The sequence below is a fragment of the Megascapheus bottae genome, chromosome 1, assembly GCF_031878675.1.
Source record: "Megascapheus bottae isolate mThoBot1 chromosome 1, mThoBot2.hap1, whole genome shotgun sequence".
Lineage (NCBI taxonomy): Eukaryota > Metazoa > Chordata > Mammalia > Rodentia > Geomyidae > Megascapheus > Megascapheus bottae.
Genome location: NC_143509.1, coordinates 87,155,224 through 87,176,881, shown reverse-complemented (window position 1 = coordinate 87,176,881; position 21,658 = coordinate 87,155,224). Strand labels below are relative to the sequence as shown.

At 35.3% G+C, this 21,658-nt stretch overlaps 1 protein-coding gene across 2 annotated transcripts in view; it reads left to right on the top strand.

Annotated features, from left to right (window-relative positions):
- The window catches only part of Nrip1 (nuclear receptor interacting protein 1), a 79,435-nt gene that overhangs the window by 25,038 nt on the left and 32,739 nt on the right, over positions 1-21,658 (top strand). For both annotated transcript variants that reach the window (XM_090347942.1, XM_090347950.1), the window contains exon 2: positions 8,700-8,816. The gene's annotated coding sequence lies outside the window, so the exon portion shown is untranslated. The remainder of the gene's footprint in view (positions 1-8,699; positions 8,817-21,658) is intronic.

Genomic DNA, 21,658 nt, shown 5'->3' with positions numbered 1-21,658 from the left:
GAACAGCCAGATATTATGCCGATGTTTATAAGGTTCCCAAGAGAAAATGTGACTCAAATTGAAATGTCTTTTTCCCTCAGGTAAATAAACCACTTAAATCTTAATTTAGTGTAGCATGTTGCACGAAATTGTGTGAATAGTTGGAAAAATATTTTTAACATGAGTAAGTGATAGAAGATAACTTACACAGACAGTAGCATCTCCGCTCACTCACCAGAATGATCAAAGTACCAATAGGTAGTTGATCTAAAGATGTTATCAATGACCATTCCATCCAGTGCTTCTTCTCTGCCCTGTCATCTTCAGCATCCACAGTGGCAGTGTTCATAGCTGCAGTTGACATTTTCCTCTGTTGTTTGAAGTGCAAAAGACATCTCCCCTAAGTTCCACTGGGCAAATTTGCATCATATGCTTAAGCCTGTGCCCCTTATTATTGGAGTAAACATTACTTGTCACAAGTAGGTTGGCCTAATTAGGATTTATCTCCTAAGGGAAAAAGGGTGAGCTCTGCCAGCAAGTAAGGAAGCAACCATGTACATTTGAGGCCATAGTGTTTTCAAATCTAGTGAAGATTTTAGGTTCCCTCCCCCTCAACTTTCCTCTGAGATCACAAAGTGCAGTGAGGCCTATTGAGTGCCTACTTAATGAATTAATTATTCTAGGTGCTGAGCCTTAGCACACAACTAAGGGGAAAAAAAGCCCCTTTTTGTCCTCATGAACATTGTTGGTAAATAGACAAAGCCATTCCATTTTCTGGTGATTTTTCTTGTTGATGTCCCCCACCCCCCACCCCACTCTTTGCATTACTGTGGCTTGAATTTAAGACCTTGTACTTGCTAGGCAGTCACTCTCAGTGAGCCATTCTGCCAGTGTTTTGCTTCTGTTTTTTTTTCAGATAGGTTTTGCTTCCTGTTCCCCTCCTCCTTCTTCCAGCTGGTCTCCTCCTATTTGCACTACTCAAGTAGCTGGGATTACACATATGAGCCACCACATCTGGTCTGTTTTTTGAGACAGGAACTCTAATATTTTGTTTAGTTGGTCTTGAAAAGCAGTCTTCTTGTTTCAGCCTCCCAAGCAGCTTAGTTTACATGTATACAACCCCAGAGGCCCTTAGAGTGTAGTACATGCTAAATAAAGTAGAAGCAAAGAAGGTAGAATGTCAGATCTGAGAGAAGGAATATGACCTTTTAGATTATGTCTTTCAAGTCCTCACTTAGATGATTATTTCTGTAAAGACTGTGATAGCAGGCTAACATTAATTTTGGAATGAATATTCCTATCAATAACAGATGCTGGCAAGGATGCAGCTTTAGAGAACCCTAATACACTATTGGTGGGACTATAACTTGTTTAACAACTTTGGAAAGCAATGTAGAGGTTCTTCAGAAAATGATCCAGTAGTTCAACTTCTGGGCATTTGCCCAAAAGATTACAAACCAGAATACAGCAAAGCTACTAGTACAACCTTGTTTATTGTACCACTATTCACAGCCCTGGTATCAGCCATGGAATCAGACCAGATACCCCTCAAGGGATGAGAGGATCAAGAAACTGTGGTATATGTGTACATTGAAATTTAACTCATCCATTAGAAAGAATGATATAGTGCCATTTGTAAAGAAATGGAAAGACTTGGAAAAATTATGTTGAGTGAATTAACTCAGGCCCAGAGAGACTTAAGGATGCTTGTTTTCCTTTAAAGGTGGAAGCTAGCTGTAGCAAGTGTATCCAAATGTATTAACTGCACTATGGTAGATTAAAGGAGATTTCAAGTAGTATTATTCCTTAGCCAAAATCAAAATTCAGGAAAAGAAAACACCTGGAAGCCTGTACTTGAAAGGGGTGTGGTTGGATCAAGGGGGAAAGGAGAGACAAATGAAGAGGAAAAGGGGAAAATGTAGACAGGAATCCAGAAGGATGGTGAGAAAGTTGGAAGGGGTGACATTAATCAAGATATTTTCATAGATTGCAACTCCTTTTTACAACTACTTAAAGATAATTTTTTAAAAATGATTTAAAAAGAAAAAGGAACTTGCTTTTTGCAGGTTCTTGTAGGTAAGTGAACTTGACCTAGTATGTGCTTGTCAAGCACTGTACCACTTGAGTAATACCCTGGTCTTTTTACTTTTAGGGTTTTTTTGTTTTGTTTTTTTTTCTGGTTTTTGTTTTCTCGGCATCTTATACTTTTGACCTGGCTACCTTAACTATGACCTGCCTACCCCTTCTTCCCAAGTACTTGGAATTATAGGCATGTATGACCATACCTTCTGGGAGTAAACCATTTTTTGTTGTTGTTGGTGATCATTGGGCTTCAACTCAGGGCCTGGGTGCTGTCCCTTTGTATTTCTGCCCAAGGCTAGCATTCTACCACTTTGAAGCACAGTTCCATTTCTGATTTTTGAGTGGTTAACTGGAAATATGAGATTCTGGCTCAGAATCTCTCTGTGCTCAGATAAGAGAATTCTGGGCTCTGAGATTAAGATCTCAGCCTCCTGAGTAGCTAGGAGTACAGGTGTAAGACACTGGCACCTGGCATTGTACACTTATTGAAATTATAGCTGGGTGTATAATTGTAAATATTCTATCTGATAAATTTTAGTGAGTTTATTTAGATGTGAAATCATTACTACAGGCCAGTTTTAGAACATTTTGATTGCCACTAATAATTTCTTAATATTCATCCATGTCTCCCGCCTCTTTGTCCTCTTCAAGAGGTAAATTTTTTTTAAATATAGATTTAGTAGTGCTGGACATTTCAGACATAAAATCAATAATATAAATATTCTTTGCATCTAGCATTTCCCACTAAGCATTAGGTGCTGCAATTTGTGCTTTTCTGGTGAATTGTCAGTTCATTGCATTTGCCATTGTATTAAATCTTTCTACTAATTGGTGCATGATTTAAATTGGTTTACAATTTTGGCTTTTATGATTGACACTTATCATTATTTGTTTAATGTCTGAGTTTTAAATTGTTGGCCATTGAAAAATGTGTGTATGTGATATGTGCAACTCTAAGAAACTGCCAAACTGTTTTCCAAAGCAGCTAGCCTGTTTTATATTCTTACTAGCATTGTAAGAGGAAGCAGTTTCTCTCTATTTTCCTCAATGATTACATTTATTTGATCAGTTTTTTAAAATTATAGCACTATTAGTAGGATTTTGTGGTTTTACATGCCTTTCTCTATTGAGAAATGAATGGTATCGAGCATCTCATTCTGTGTTAACCGAATATTCATATGTTCTTTTTGTTTTGGGTGAAGTGCCTTTATGTCTTTTCCCCATTTAAAAAAATACTGGCTAGACATGAGAAAGTGTATCAAAGTATGTGAAGTGATACACCTTCTATCTGGTGCATATAATATAACCCTTCTATTAATTATAATAAAAATATATGGCAAAATACTGGCTAAATGATTAATGTATTTTATTTGTGAGTTCTCTGAGTAAATTATAATTATTAATTCTTTTTCTGCTTGTGAGTTGCAAGCGTTTTCTCCCTCTATCGGATTTGCTTTTTACCTAACTTAAGTCCTTTCAAGATTTTTGCTGTATTTCAGTTTTTGAAAAATGCATTGTGCTTCACATGTTCTATTTAAGCAATCATCCTAGCTTAAGTTTGCAAGCTTTCTCCCTGTTCCTTCTTTCTGGAGGTCTTATTGCCTTGCTTGATTCAAATATGACCCAAATTGTTTCTGTTATGAAGATTTACACTTACTAACTTAGCTATTCACTTTTACACATAGCTATGCAAGTATCTCAACACCATCTATTAAAAGGACAAACTTGTTTTCATTAAATGCCTCTAATACTTATGAAAAATAAATGACACAAATGTGCATTTATTCTTCTGGACACTTACTCTGTTTTCCTATTGAGCTTTGATGCTAGGTAACCTAAAATCTGTAACTTTAACATTAGAAAAAATCAGTTTGGGCAGTTGAATAATCAAGTTGCTTGTCTTACAGTCAATCAGTTAAATCTTCTTGTCTCATCAAGAGGAACATGGAGGTTTATCATTATATGTTTAGATCTTTAATTTCTATCTCCAGTGTTTTGTAGTTTTGAATATGCAGGATTTGTCCTTTAGTTAAACTTATTAATAAGTCATCTTTTTAGCTATGCTGTGAATGAATGAATTCATTTTTAGAATAGATAATGGCATTCCTAGCATATAAATGAAATGCAGATGGATTTTGGTTTGGGGGATCTTGTTTACATTTCTAAACATTATTATTAATTTTAATAAGGGTTTCTTTTGAGCAGATTTCTTGCAGTTACCAACACACAAAATCATAAGAACTCATTTTTGAACTTTTTTTGTCAATTCATTTATCTTCATATTTCTTTCTTTATTGCACTGTGTAGTTATCATTGTTTACATGTCCTTGCCTTTTTCATGACCTTACAGAAAAATTCATTGGGTCTTTTATACTTGCATGATGCTTGTTGTGTAATTCCCACTCAGACTAGAAGAGTTGTTTTTAACATTGAGACAATTAATATAATATGCATTATGAATAGATAAAAGGCCCAAATCTCTTGATTGTCTTAGTAGATGCAGAAAAAGCTTTTGATAACATCCTGCAAATGATTCAACTCAAACTATAAGTAGAGAAGGCAACAACAACAACAAAAATCCTACAGCTAATGTTCATTTGTAGAGAAAAGCTGACTTTTCTCCCTTAAAAATTGGGAGCAGATATTTGGTTATTTGAAATAGAATAGGGAAGGGGGGAAAACAAGATGAGGGGCGGGGGTGGGAGGAGGAAAATGGGGACCAAGACATGAGAAAAGGTAACAATTTTTGTGAAGTAATGCACCTTCTATCTGGTGAATATAATGTAACCCTTCTATTAATTACAATAACAAATATATGAGAAAAAAAAGTTGGGAGCAGAGTCCTACTTTAGTTCCACATTGGAGTGTAAATTCTAGACATAGTTTTTTCTTTTTTTTTTTTTCCTGCTGTAATGTTTATACAACTAATTGTTGAGCAAGTAGAAAGCATGAACCAAAACTGAGACTAGAAATAAAGTCTCACTTTCTACACTTACACTTAACCTTGTTTATTTTGTGCTTCTTACTCAGCTCTCATTTCTCTTATCCCTCCTGTCATCTTCAAGTTGAAGTAAATAAGTCCTGTTTCCTTTTTGGCTTATGGAAAATCTCTTGGTTATTTATATTTCTTTTTTGTAATGATTAGGGCTTCAGGATATTTGCATATCATAGCATTGTTTCCTCAAAGAAGCAGCTCCTTATAGCTTTTCTTAAAGCAGCTTTCTCTCTTTCCTCAGTTTGAGTACTTCAGTTATTTTGTTTTGATTCCATATTTGTCTTACTCAAGTAGTACTTCTACCACAGAGTGTTGGGCTAAGTTATGTGACAGTTTGTGTATATCAAATGAATAGGATCTTGCTTTTTCAGAATATTGTATTGTGATGATTTGATCCACCCTTTAATAACATTCCTGCAAAGTATTTACTATTACCTTTATCTATAGTTCATAGTTTTTCTTTATAGAGTAAGTCTGGATACTGCTTCTCTTGTGGGTACGTCTACTAAAAAAAAAAGAGTAAGGTAAAAAGATAGAATTTCAAAATCCCATCAAGTTGAATCATTTGACATCAATTTGTAGATTACCACTGACAGAATTCTTAAGTATAGTCATGGTTAATTTCTTGTTCTAACTTTAAAATAGAAGGTAATAATATGTTTCAAGAAGAAGAGGAACTGAGAGTGGAACAATTAAATTCTGCTAGAATTTCATTGATTTGCTACCTAATGTTGACAAAGTGTGCCTTGGGTATATTATACAAGACTGGAGATTTTAATGTTAGAAAATTCCTGAAATTCTCAACACTGTAATAATTATTACAGTAAGTTTTGGTGTTTTAAAATACATGTGCAGAGCAATGATGCAATATTCGTATACCCAATGCTATGGACATTGTATTGGAAATATAAACACAACTATATACACAAAAATTTATCACTATAGACATAATGATTTATTACACAGATTAATATGTATCTATGACATCGAACTCTCAGCCTAATTTTAATTATGTTCTAAAATCTAAGTGCCAGTGATTGTATGTAGATATTCCCTTCTTGAATACTTGTTTGTTAAAAATGTCATTTGAAATATGATGTAAAAATCAATGTTAATAAATTCTTTAATAAAAAAGACATGTGCAAGTACCTTTTTTTTCTAGCTATAAATGAATAGGATCTTGTTTCTTTTTATTTATTTATTTATTTTTATTGTAATTATTAGAAGGGTTACATATATTCACCAGATAGAATGTACATTACTTCACAAACATTGATACCCTTTCTCATGTCTTGGTCCCCATTTCCCTCCCCCCACCCCTACCCCTCTTCTTGTTTTTCCCCCTTCCCTATCCTATTTCAAATAACCAAATAAGTGTGTATACAGTATATCAGATAACAAGGTAAAATACTGTAACAATATGAGATAACCAAGGGACAACAAAAGAGATGAGATATAACATAGTACATTAATGACAACGATCACTCATTATATGGCTTTTGTTTCTATATCCTGGAGGTCCTTTCATTTAGCCTCATGTATCTAGGTTTTGTTCTATTGTAAATCTCTGCTAGGAGAGCCCGAGGTTTCTACTGGTTATGACAAATGAGGGAAACCATTGGGCCTATGTTCCTTTCAGTCTGGCTTACTTCACTTAATATGATTTTTTTCTAAGTCTTTCCATTGCTATACAAATGGGGCATTGTTGTTCTTTCTGATGGCAGCATATAATTGCATTGTGTATGAATACCACATTTTGTTGATCCACTCATCAACTGAGGGACATCTAGGTTGGTTCCATATCTTTGCTATAGTAAATAGTGCTGCAATGAACATTGTTGTGCTAGTGGATTTAGTATGTCCTTGTTTCTGGACGGTTGGGTATATGCCAAGTAGTGGACTTGCTGGGTTTAGTCTTTTGAGGAACTGCCATACTGCTTTCCATAGTGATTGAACGAGTTTGCACTCCCACCAACAGTATAGTAGTGATCCCTCCTGGCCATATCCCCGCCAGCATCTGTTGTTAGATTTCTTGATCATGGCCATTCTAACTGGAGTGAGGTGGAATCTTAGAGTTGTTTTGATTTGCATTTCTTTTATGGCCAGATATGTCCAGCATTTCTTCATGTGTCTATAGGCCATTCTTATTTCTTCTTCAGAGAAGACTCTCTCTTTAAGTCTTTGGCCCATCTTTTAATGGGATGGTTGTTACTTTGGAGATTAGTTTTGGAGTGATTCAATTTTTTGAGCTATTGATATATTTTAGATATGAGATCTTTGTTATATGGTTAGTGAACATCTACTACAGGATCTTGTTTCTTTTAGAGAATCTTATTGTGAATAAGATTCAGGTCTATCCTTTAATAACATTCCTCTACAATGTCTAGTATTACTCTTATCTATAGTTGGTATATGATCAAGGAACATTATTGTTTTTTGCTCCTCTGAAAACTTTTATTAGAATTAAAATCAAGGCCTGAATTGATTCCACCATATATTTTTGCAGTTCTATGGGATATCTGATACCACTCTCAAATCTAAACATTTCTCTGAAGTAGAAGATCCAATAACATCTTGCCTGTGTAGGAGATTTGTAGCCAATTGGTGAAGCATGTGACTGTCCTAATGACTATCTTCCATTTTTCCTTCTTCTGTCCTTTTATTTAGTGGAGATGAAAAACCTGAAATGGGTAGTCCCTCTTAGAATTGTTATTTTATACTTCTACTATGGAATGTGTAGTTTTAAATTGTGCCTATTTTTCTTTTAATCTTCATTGCAAAATATATATATATATATATATATATATATATATATGTTTGTTTGTTTTTTCCAGTCCTGGTACATGAACTCAGGGACTGAGCACTGCCCTTGGCTTTTTCCTCAAGGCTAGTGCCCTGCCACTTAAGTCACAACACTACTTCCAGCTTTTCTATGTATGTGGTACCAAGGAATCGAACCTGGGTCTTTGTGTATGCTAGGCAAGCACTCTACCACTAGGCCCAAAGCTATATTTGTAAATATAGAGAATTAAAATAAATTAGAAGAAAGAGAAAATAATGCTCTCAAATGCTAGAATAATTGCTATATTTATTTTTGTAAAATTTTCAGTTTGGACAAAAGCTTGTTTTTTCACTTTATAGCATTCATTATATCTAATAATATTCATACATAATATTTTAGAGACTACATAGATCCCAGAGGCATAATAATATACTACACCATACTATTTTTTTTTCCCGTTTAGTAGACATTTCTAACGTTCTGGTATTTGAAATAATGTATAATGTGAATAACCTTATAGATAAATATATGTACATGTCCTCCACAGCTATTTTATTTTCTAATCAGAATAAATTCTAGGCTTGGAACTGCTACCTCTAAGAAAATTAGACATGTGTCTCATACACACACACACACACACACACACACACACACGTGACATACAACACACGCACGCGCGAGTGCACACACACACGCACAAACACACACACACACACTTTATAATTCCCTGTCAAAGGATTCCTTCTGCATTGCACTTGAAGAAGAAAAGATACCACATCTATTGAATTTCACTAAAGATAAGCTTGCAACTTGCATGGACTTGTTACCAAACTATCTTTTCCCTCTTGTTACGATGCACAGCTGACTGAGAGAGGAGGAGAGAATCTGAAGACTGCAGATGACACCAGAGCTACTTTTCAGCAGCCTTCTCAAGTTCCCTTCTCAGAAAGCAAGAGGCTCAAACCTTGGAAACAGAGGGTGAGAATATTTTTCCTGAGTTCTTTGGGCTTAATCATTGTAGCTTTAATATATTTCAGACAATTCTTTCTCAGTTGTAAATTATCTTATAATCCCAAATATATATTCTGTGCTTTACCTGTGTGAATTTTTTCACTACGTAATGTGGTTAAAAAAATAAAGGAGAGTACCTCCTACCTTGAAGGAATTTATAAGTAAATTAAACACAATAAAAAGGTTAAATAGAAAAACAAACATTCTTGAGAGTATAATGAACAGGCTACTTCTGTAGAGGTATTAGGAAGCTTCCCATAATAGTATTTGTGCTGATGTTACTTTATTAGTTTTTAACAAAACAACAAAGAGACACAGGAAATAAAAAGTTAATATAAAATCTGAAATGGCAATGTGACTTCAAATAAAAAGTTAATTATTATTTTGAAGAAAAATAGCAACATATATTGTTATTGTGGTTTAATTATGGTATAGGTCACTGATTACTTTCGGAATTCTGCAAAATTGTTACCATTTTCAAGGCATTTCTCAGAAATGGTAGACTAATTGGATTATATTAACATAAGTAGGTGAGCAGTGAACAAAACAGATGGTTGAGTAGTTCATTGTAGTTGAATTAACCCTAATGTTTTTTAGTTTATCTATCACATAAATGCATTTTCCATGTCTTAAGTTTTTAGACCTATGCTATTTATTTCTGGGCAGGTACAAGACATGTACACTGGGAAAAGCTCCCTTGTAGTTTGTGGGACTCCATATATTGTTTGTGCCTTTTCTCATTTCAGTGTTTAATATTTATCTTCTAATTTTTATAGAAATGTTGGTCAGACAAAGTATTGAATCTCCTGAATAGAATTAGATAATTGATTGAACCAGTTTAGGTTACATATTTGAATGTACTATTCTATCATGTAATGGGATTTTTTATTGTTATGTGTTATTTTTCATTGGAACAATTCTTTATTGTGCTTTTTTATTAATGTGTGACTGAATTGTTGATGACTTGCCATAAATGCATTGAGTTTCTGTGTTACTTTTATGTTACGTGTGGAGCCATCTGTATAATGATACAAAAATAGCCACTGATTCAGCTAGTTATGACAGGTTGAGTTGCCAGATTGTTAAAAATGCCTTGTTGATGTAATATCAGTAAGAACAGCAGCTTCCCCGCCTTATCCATAGTCTTCAGTTAGATGTCTGAAGCCACAGGTACTTAGAGTCTTCTGTCTGTACAGTACCACAATTTTTTCTATACATACTTACCTGGAATAGTTGAACTTAGGAATTAGGCACAACAGAAGAATAATAACTAGTAATAAAATACAGCAATTGTAACACTATAATAACATGAGAAGGAAGTTGCTTTCTCTTTCTCAAATATATCTTATTGTATTGTACTGATGAAAATGAATCCCAGGTGATTAAAACTGTAGAAAACAAAACCACAGATAAGAAAAAATAATAGTTTGCAAAAAGTATTAAAACATCTCCCCCAAGCAAATATGTTACTGGCAAAACAGGATCAATATATAGTCTGAGTTAAGTTATTTTATGAACAATTAATTGCCATATAACAATATGGCTGTAGTTGCCATTAACCAATTTGGCTGTCTCATTGGCATTTCCTTGGCTTCATGGACAACTCTGGTAAGAAAATCTGATTGCTTGGCTCAGATGAAGTGTTGTTACTTTTCAACATTGCTTCCATTCACTCTAATTTCCTTTCTCACAGCCAAACATCTCATTTCAGTCTTATCATTTCCTCTTTACCAATGTCCTGTCTCATTTTCTCAGCTGCCAGAGCTTCCTAAAATATGCCAATTTATGTCACTTCTCTATGAAAAAATAGCTTAGTGATTCCTTTAGCATAATGATCAACCTTAATTTGCTATTACAGTAGAAAATGTTATAATTAACACAGTTTCTAAACAATATCTTTAAAATAGGGCATGTCTTATGTCTCTTATTTAGTCCTTTCATGGATAGAGGGACATCCTTACTGTACTAAACCCCTATATGAATTCTTTCCTCTGTGAAGTATTTTTTTGAAAAATTTTTAAATTATTTTTAAGTAGTTGAAATAAATAAAAATAAAATAATTTAAAAATCTGTTGAGGGCACTGCCATTTCACTTGGTCTTTTTCACTTGAGTTAACTGTGGTGAACCTGATATTCTCCTTGATTCTCTACACATTTGCCCTTCAACCTTGTGGTCTGTGGTTTGCACATCTGAATTTGGTGTCATTTCTAAGAGTTTTTTATTATACATTTTATCCAACTAGAACCTTCCATTTCTAGATAAGTGATAAACTAGTAATTTTCAAACTATATTGATTTTTTTGTAATATGCAAGACAGTTTTTATTGCTGATCTGCTATGCTTCTGTTGTGAAGCTGATCTCCAGCTGTTGCCAGTCCTCTCTGCGCCCTTCCTGCCTATTGTAGACTGACCTCTAAGCTGGAACTTTGCAGAGTATCTTTGGTGATGGTCCAGTTCTTGTTTGTGTGTTTTCATTTTATTTTAATTTTTGAGTAACTCAGTTTTAGTATATCTGTAAAAGGCTTAGGCCCATGTCAACTTGAAAAGATAGAAAACAAGTCCAGATCTTCATCTTTAGTCTCAGTGGGCATGGGGTTGTATTCTACAAAAGTTACCCAGTTATTAGCAATTTCTGTTCTTTGAGGACATTTATTTCTGTCTTTCTCTCCCTCCTTCAAGTCCCCCCTTCCCCTTATCCTTTATGATATTGGTGCTTAAACTCAGGTCCTTACATCCTCATTCAGCTTTCTTGTTGGTGGCTGCCATTCAGCTGTTAACACATGGCAGCCTCTTTACAAACATTAGTGAGTTTTTGGGTTTGTTACTTTTGCATAATAAATTAAGAATGATATTGAGATGTTTCAAGTCATCCTTAGTCTACTGTTCTTCTTTATGAAAAGATCTAGGCCCATGTATGCATTCTTTAAACCATTATTTATCTGGATTCTTACTGGAGACATTCTTGGAATTAGAAAGTAGGTATTTTGTTTGAAGACAGTCAAGATTGTCATTCTTTTACTTCAGTAGCACATAAGTAGTCCTCCAACTTTGTGTTCTTAGGATCCCTTTAGATTCTGAAAACCATTCAGGATCCAAATGGTGGGAGGCATATGTCATGATACCTGCCATATTCAAAATTGATTAAAAACACAAAAATATTCATCAATACCCTTCATTAGTCAATAGAGCAGTGACTTAGCCTCCAGACAATGCCACTGTATACTTAAGAGAATATTACCAAAAAAGCAGCTAGTATTTTAGTCTTATACTTGGCCTCCTGTGCCTACTAAATACTCAGGTCAGCAGTATTCTCTCGAGTCCTGGATCACACTTTGAAAACTGCTATCTTTCTTTTCAATACTATATTTTATTCTAGTACTATAACCTAACTTTCATGTTTGTAGGTTAGGTTTTTGTTTTTTGTTTTTTGTTTTTTTTTAGTATCTTCAAGACCTCTCATATTACCCTCTCTTCTATTAATGTCTAGACATAGAATGTTCTGGAACTGATTACCAGTGTTAGCTTGGCAGTCATAAGACAAGAGATGCTTACTCAAGGAGAAGTCATTTTATTTGTGGATACTGTTAAGGTCGTTTCTAGTTATGCCCTGTCATTAACCCTGGCTTTTAAGTGAGTTGTGAACTTTCAAGTACTTCTCAAAATGATTCTCCTTAAAATGATTTTTCTTACTTCTGAAGTTTTGGGGTTTTGGTAATTTTCTTAATGAGATCACTGAATGCAGTTGATGTCTTCTTTGGTGGCAGTGATAAACTTCTTTTTAAGTCTTTCCTTCATCTCTCCTCTGTTTGACCTTCTCCTCCACTTGCCTTAACCTGATCCCTGATGCTGGAAACTCCTTTTCTGAGAGTACAGTCTGCTCTCTGGCAGATATTTACTTGGCTCTACTGGTTCCTGTTCTTTTTCCCTCTCTACTCTCTTACTTTGGCTGATACACTGTTAAATTCTTTCTGAGGTCTTAGCAGGACAGTCAGTCTCCAGAGTATTTTAACGACTCTTCAAATTACATAGGTACAGGGTCTTCCCTGAGAGTTCTGGGAATGCACTATGTACCTTTCATTTGGATGGCAATACAAAATGGTTGCTAGTCAGACTCTTGATTTCTTAACACCTCTTTTAACTCATGGTCTTTTTACTATATGATGATGTCATGATTTGACTGGAATTTGGGGACTTAATACCATTATGAGTGATAATCTGGAAGCCACAGTCCACATAATGTTGGGAGTTTTTGTCTATCAATTTTATGTCCTAAACATAGTAGGTGTAAATAGTAAATACTTTGTCCAGTTAATTTTTTTCTTATTAGTGTTAGATGAAACTACTAGCTCCAACAATAACTTGACCAAATAATTTAATCCAAACAATCTCTCACTCCCCATCAGAGCCAAAGGAAATATGTCTTCAGATTATTTTGAAAAGGTACATATATATCTCTTAACAAGAGCCCTTACCTAATACTTAGAGAAGATTGGTATTCAAAATGTATAAAATTCAGATTCCAAACAAGAGCCATTGCTGACTATAAAAAACAAAAACAAAAACTCAAGGAAATTTTGTTCCTTGAAACTTTACATAAATCACATGAACACAATTTTCTAGATACGTTGGGTTTGAAATATTGTAGTTATTTATATATATATATATATATATGTGTGTATGTATTTTTTTTTTTTTTTTTTGCCAGTCCTGGGCTTGAGCACTGTCCTTGGACTTTCTCAAGGCTAGAGGTCTACCACTTGAGCCTCAGCACCACTTCCGGCTTTTTTCTATATGTGGTACCGAGGAATTGAACCCGGGTCTTCATGCATGCTAGGTAAGCACTTTAACCACTAGGCCAAACTCCCGGCCAGTTATTTATATTTTTATCTTTTGCTGTTAACTATCTCCTATTTTATATGATAGAAAGTGCCTTCTAAATACTTAAACCATCCGTCATTGTTTTCTGAGCTTTTTTTTTTTTACTTTTTTTCTTATTGTTTTCCTCATTTTGACTATGATTTCTCTGCACTAGCTGCTCTACAAATATTTCTTTTCTCCTCTCTAACCTATCAACAATCCCACAGCTTCTGTTTTTGTTTTAAAATACATATTTAATCATATCACTGCCTATAAACCTTCCACTTGCCCAGCAGATAAAGGCCAGCAGTTCCTTGGCATGGCCTTGAATCTAGTCCTTGAATCTAGTCCTTGGTATAGTAGCATTTCCAACCTAATCTCCAGTCACAATGGGCAGTCCTCTTTCCTGTCACAATCAGTTCTTCCTTGACTTTTCAAGTGTATTTATTTATGCTGCCTAGAAAAGCTGCCATTCTCTGTCAGACTAGCCCTTATTTCTTTAACCATCATCATTTGCACATACAGATAGGAATAAAAAACCTGGTGTGTTTGTAGCATACCTTGTGTTCCTAGATTACTTTTACATACTTCAGTCATAGCAGTTAGTGCAGTCAATGTCTACTCTGCATAGTGACTAAGGAGGGATTCCTGTGTAAGTGCAGTCCCTGTGTAAGTGCAGTGTTGTGTACTCAGGTCACGCTGCCCTTCTATAACTTTGAGAAGGTGTCTCTGAATGAATTGGAGTGCAGCTGTTATTCAACACAATCTTGGATTTATTGTTTGTTTGTTTGTTTGTTTTCAAAGAGAATAAACTGCATCTTCTTAAACAGTGAGAAACTCCTTACATTAATCCCTCATTAGAACTAATCACAATCCCTGGGGCCCTGGTGGTGACTCACACTTGTAATCCTAGCTACTCAGGAGGCTGAGATCTGAGGATCAAGGTTCAAGGCCAGCCCACACACAAAAGAACCTGAGACTCTTATCTCCAGTTAACCTCTAGAAAATGGGAAGTGGGGCTTGGCTCAAGGGTAGGGTGGTAGCCTTGAGCTGAAGAGCTCAGGGACAAATGAGCAGGCCCAGGGACAGGGTGGTAGTCTTGAGCTGAAGAGCTCAGGGACAGTGCCCAGGCCGAGTTCAAGCCCAGTGACCCACATAAAGAAGAGAAAGGAAGGAAGGAAGGAAGGAAGGAAGGAAGGAAGGAAGGAAGGAAGGAAGGAAGGAAGGAAGGAAGGAAGGAAAAGAAAGAGAAAGAAAGAAAAGAATCATGATGTATCTTGTACCTGAACCAGACAATGGTGAGTTAACATGGTAAATGTTACTATGAGGATTATAGGTTAATGCATCTTAAGTACTAGAATCAGAGTCATTTGTTTCATTGGACTTTTGATTTTTGAGAGCTAGGACTTTCATGTTTTTTGATGTCTGGGGGCATTGCCAGGGGAAAATCAAACACACTTGTCTTGATCTGTTTTCTGTTGCTATACAAAATACCTGAGACTAATTAATAAAGAATATGGAATTATTTACTCATGATTGTAGAGACTGAGAATATAGTACTTATCTCTGCTTGGCATTGGTGAGGTCTTCTTGCTGCAGCACAACTTGGCAGAGGTTGACTTGTGGCAGGATTCAAACCTTCTAAGCTAAGTAGTTCTTCCTCCCCTCTATGACCTTATCTAATCCCAGTTATCTCCCAAAGGCCTCATGTGCAAATACCATTGACATTGGCTCCTGAATTTGGAGATGAAGTGTATAAAGCATGAATTTTGGAGGGACCCATTCTGAGTCAACTCACTACTATGACAAATACTTTCACCATATGTACTATAAAGGTTAAAAGCAATTAAGAGCAAAAAGCCAATCTTTCTTACAAGACTGACATTGCTTTACCTATGTGCATTTTGGATATTCTGATTTTCTCCCTCTTTCTTCATATACATCAAATTAGGAATAAGAAATCTATTAACTGTATAGTGTAGTTTTATTCTTCGTAATTTTAGTAACCCATATGCAATATGCATGAAGTTTGTGGTTTAACCAATTAAAAGCTTACTCTTTTAAATATGAAAATTCTAGAGATTAATGTCAGTGGAAATATTTCTGCTCTGCTAATTTGTGTGTGTGCTATAAATCTAAAAGTACACAAAGGGCTTTTAGTTATTACACTAAAATATGTACAAGAAAAAAAATCCAAGGAGAGTTTATTAGTAAACACAATGCAAGGGTTGTTTACTCTTTTTTAAGTACTATTAGCTGTCCCATCTTTTGTGATGGCTTGCTTACATAATTTGTTATGAAAGCTTCTAGGTAAACCCTTTTCTGGAATGCTGGTGATTTGTTCTTTTCTGCTTAGGAAGGGTTAAGAGGAGACAACATCCTGTCAGAGACCTTGTTTTTAATTTTGCTTCTCACACTGGCTCAGATCCTGCTAAGAGCAGCCCAGATTAGTTCGGAAAACCTTTGAAGAGATTTAAGATGTCCTTCAGCCAGTTTGAAGGTTTTTGTCTTGCAAATCCAGTACAAGGGCGCCTGCAGGCATCTCGACCCTTGCTGTGCTGCTGATGCAGCTCAAGGTCACACTAACCCGCCCTGTGACATTCAACAACAACAACAAAAAATTATGCGGTGAAACTGCTTAAGCGTGCAGCCATCCAACAACTTCCTTTAGTGTGGAACTGAGGAAGAAATCTGTTTTTCTTCTCTCTTCTTTTTTTTGGGGGGGGGGGAGGGACGCTCTGTGATTTTTTTTTTTTTTTTTTTTTTTTTTTTTTTTTTGCTGTAGGAAATAATCCCGGATTTCTGGTATGTGTGATGACAAGGTCATTTCTTAATTAGAACACATGTAAAGAACAAAGCTAAATGGCTTCAAAACAGCTTTGTAGTTGATGGAAAGGATTTAAATTATTTAAAGAGATAGTCACCCATGTATGATGGAAATGGAATTCTAAAGGCTTTAACTCCTTCATTGCTCTCTCTTGGTCCTTTCTTTGAATTCTGTATGTTTAACTTTAAAGGTCTGTGTTCCAAAATTAAATACATATATATATATATGAAAATTATATATATATATAATATGTAAGGGGAAGGAAGAAAGCTCTGTTTTATAGGATTACATGTAATTTTTAACTCACATTCTGATTAACTTTTAGTGCAGAAGTTTGTTTTTCTCCGCCATGACATTCATCTGCTTCTAGTTGGAAATGGCTTGACTTAGGAACTAGGAATTAGAGACTGACTTGACTCTTTGGCAGATTTGGTTCAATTGTACTGTGGTGTATGTGTGCGTATGTGTGCGTGTGCGTGTGTGTGTGTGTGTGTGTGTGTGTGTGTGCGCGTGCATGTGTACTTTATCCAGACACCTCTTCTTTTTATGCATCTGAGCCTTGCACACTTCATGGAGCATTGACCTGTCTCTTTAGAAATCACAGCCCCTATCTTTCAGTTTCTCCTTTCATTGGATGAGTGTAGGGATGCAGACTTTTTTCCTGAGGGGATAACACTTAATTTTAGTTTCAAATGGACTTTACAACAGTTGTTTCTGAACATACTTGAATCTTTAGGGCATGATGGCACCATGCTCATAAACACTCAGTAGCCACATTGAATTCCTTCTCTCCTGTGGGGCTCCTCTTCCTTCCTCTTCCCTTGCCAGCTAATGGTAATGCCAAGTATGTTAGCAAAATAGACTCCATGTATATTGCTTTACTATGCTTTCGACATAATGCATATCACCTTCATAGGTTGGGAACCAAGTAATCCAAGATAGTAATTTTATGGTTGATATTTTATATATAAAAGTACATCTTTCAGTTCTTGGCATATATAAGATCATATTCCTGTAGAGAAATTTTACTTCAACCTTAAAATCACAGCAGAAAAAAAATATTTTTCAGAATTCATACTGTTTGCTTTCTCCAATCCATGCTTTTCTTTTAAGTGTGAATTAAGTAGAATTAAGGCTACTTAGTGAAGATACATAGTGCTTATATTAGTAAGTTTATTGGAACTGATTCTGTGTGTGTGTGTGTGTGTGTGTGTGTGTAGTGGCCCTATTCAAAAATTTAACTTTGAGGGGGTAACATGATGGATTGTATAAGAACAATTTAGAATTGATTACATTTATTATTCTGAAGAATTTCCTCCTGTCAAGAAACACTTTCTTTGGGCCTCTAAAAAGAAAAGAAAGATCAACAATATAACAATACATATTTTTAGGTATGGCTATTTTAAAAGGAGTTCAGATTTGCAGAAAGAAAACATTGGAGGGCAGATCTGTATGTAAAGAATTGGTTAGTGTGGCTGGCATCTTGTCCTTGCCTGGAGTCTGCTATGCCCTAAACGTCATGTATGACCCAAGCTCACCTGCAAGTAATTTCTAATTTACTGTCCTAATTCATCGATTTGTTATCGCTAATTGTTCTTCATTTACTTCTGTGTAGTTTCCAGTACCTAAAGGGTTGAAAGGTTGCTGTAATTGGCACCCGCAGCTGCTCTTTCTTTTGACAGGGGATAATTTTGCAGCCTATGCTTTGTGTGACAGCTGCCTAATTGGGCATTCTCCCCTTGTAGCAAGCCTGCCTCCTCTAGCCTCCCTGCTGACAAATGGTGGTGGATTATAGATGAGGACACGCCGACCCATTCGACCTTGCTGAGACAGCGGGGAGGGGCCTCCTGCTACTTGAGGGAAGCTTTAGGTCATTTAGAGGACAAGGTCATGAGCCAGGTGGAGAAATGACATGATATCACATGACAGTAGCCTGATGACATGGTCACCATGTCAAGGACAAATGCATCAGCATCGATTAAGCATGATTGCCATACCTTATTGGATTCCCTAGCATTCTTTAATCAGCTCTACCGGTTTTTGTTTTAAGAAAATAAGAATTTAGAATATGATAGTGTATTTTAACAGTGGCAATGCAGTTCTTTACAAAATCTTTGAGTTGATTTAGAAAGTCTTCTAATAAGTTTCTTATTTAGAGTACTTGGTCCTAAGTTACTGCTTAGTTTTCAGCCCCTTGACTATCTTTACAAGAGTTATTTGAAAATTATAGCAAAGTGAAGTACTTAGTTTAATGATTAATGTCTGTCAATGATTGACATGCCCTTTTATATTCTGAATAAAGCAAAAATAAGCCAAATGAAAGAACCTAATTAAAAATAAATGTTACAACTCTAGATTTATTATATCCACTATGCCACTGTGCTACCATGATTATAAAAGTGTGAAAGGTAATTCTTTAAATTGTAGCTGACACCTGAAAATATTATTGAAGTAGTTTTGGATTATCTTGAAACTTCAAGGTAAATGGAATGCTTTTGGATCCCTTTTTGTTATTAGTAGTGCACTTTCTTTGGCTAACAAGCTATTGCTCAAGTTTTAACAGTATGTTTGACGAAGTGTAAAATTGTAAGATTCCAAGCTGAGTCTGTGAACTCTATGTCAATACTTAAAAGTAAAAGTCCAGAAGAAATGTATTGACCAGTACAACTTCTAAAAAAATAAAACATATTGTTTTAAAAAAACAGTGAACCATTGAATGTAGAGAATACCGACCATGATTCTTATTTCTGAGAAAACAGTTGTTGTTGGACATAAGCCTTTACTTCAACAGAAGGTAATTTCATGTCACACACACACACACACACACACACACACACGTATATAAAAGAAGAATGAGGAATGATAAAGCATGATGAATTAGTTTATGAAAGTATATGCATTTGTATGTTTAAAGCATGCTCATAGGAGAGCCGGGGGTTTGGAAGAGAGAATGTGAATGTGTATGCATGAGTGTGTGTGTGTGTGTGTGTGTAATTTTGACTGTGCTGTGTATGTGCTTAGCTGCTCTCAAACCCTGACTCAAGCTTGGTGGAGGTTTAATCCTGTGCCCTTGTACACGTATGCTTGATTAGTAGTTGTGGTTATCTCAGCAGAAGACATACCGCCCTCCTCCTTGTATTGGTCGGGACCAGGGCATTGGGGAGTCAAGGCAAAGGAGAAAGAAAAGAGGCTTTGCATTAGTATTCCATGAAAGCCTTACTGTCTGCAGAACAAATTGATTGCTTCGGTGTACCTGTGCTTGGCACCACTGCTATGAAAGAAAGGTAGGGCTGTAATCTGTTTTATTGTATTACATATTGTGACACTCCAGGAATATTTAACATGCACTTTTCCTGTGACACGTGCTGTAAGTCTAAGTAAAGAAAAAGGAAAGAAATGAATGAAAAGTATATGAGAGCAGTAGGCTGCAGCTTTGTTTACTTCAGTCAGTCCATGAGTTCATTCAAATAAGATCGTTTTTGCTAAAAGCGTCACTGGGAACATAAACTGATTGATATCGAAACCCTGGAAAGTGTTCTGAGACACGAATGTGTTTTCCTGTTGGAAATATGTCAGGGGAAGATGCAAGTCAAGCTGATGTTATAAGATTTTGACTACAAATTGGGAGATAACATGGAGGCTGTTACTGACATAATTAGTTTAGGAAATTATTTTAAGTTCATTTCGGTACATCATATTCTCAGTTGTCGTATGTGGTAGAAAGAATGGGAGAGACTTTCATTAAAAAAAAAAAAGATGTGATGGCTTCTGCACTTCCTTAAACTATTACTAAGAAATACGTTATTTAGTTTTGTGTTCATTTATTTATATTAACATTAACTGATTATTTTGGAGGTAAGGAAATTTCATCATTTTCTTTCTCAGAATTTTTTTTTTAATGTCAGTGTTTTCCAGATATAGACTTATGCAGTACAATTTGGGATTGCCTACTCTGAACTGAGTAACTGTTTTAACATTTTACTCCAATGATTAAATTACCTGTGATTCAAGTTGGATCTCTTGCCATTACTAGGATTTTTGAAATGTGGCTGTAGTGTTACATTTTAGGTTGTGTATAGATCTGTGCAGTGAAAGGGAGGAAGGTATTTCTCCAGTCCAAGCTGCCGGCCACATGTGAACTGCAGGCGCCCTTTGCCTCTGCCCCCTTCCTAACGCTCTCATTGCACTCACAGCACTTGATTGAAGAGAAAGGAAGCACAGATGCTCAGTCATTTTTTTCATTATTCACCTTTGTAGTCTTGAAATTGATATGTAGCCTTACATGTCATTGATTAAAGAGACACTGCTATGTATGTGGTGGACATGGATGTAGACCTGCTTACAGATTTTTTTTTAAATGGGCAACTAGAAATGTATTTGCATTAGAGTAGATGCATTAGTGTGAATAGGAATTCATTCATTAAACCCAGATACAAGTATATAAATTATGACATAAACAATGACAGATATGAACTATTTCAGGTCATGTTATCTATAAGTGAAATGGAATATTGTCAAAGAACTTCTGAGCTCCATGGCAAAAGTAAAAGTATCAAATTGTTTTCATTTGAATGCAATCATCAAACTTTTTAAACACCTAGTTTTGTTGGGAGTTTTACTTACTGGCCACACACACACACACACACACACACACACACACACACACACACACATATATCAGCAAATTGGAAGGAAAATGAACCACAAAACAAGAATCATATTTTATTTTTCAGGATGAAAAACTGTCCTTCAAAGCTCTTACTCATTTTAATTTTCTAGTTACATAAAAGAAATTGGAATTTTCGCTTTACATACATAGCATGTATGGCAGGAAATACTTACTATGCATATATGTGTGTGTTTATATATGTTTGTATATATAATATAACCAAAAATAATTATGAATGTTATGTACCTATAAACACATACTGTAATTAGTTGTAGAAGATAAAAAAATGGAAGAGTGAAATACTAACCAAAGAGAAAATTGATGTTTATGTTTTATTGTCCTTACTCTTACTGTTAGTTAATAGGGAAGGACTATATTTTGTTTACCAAACTGTCCATAGTGTGTAATTATTTGCCTGGCATACTATAGATGCTCAGTAAATATTTGGTGGAAAAA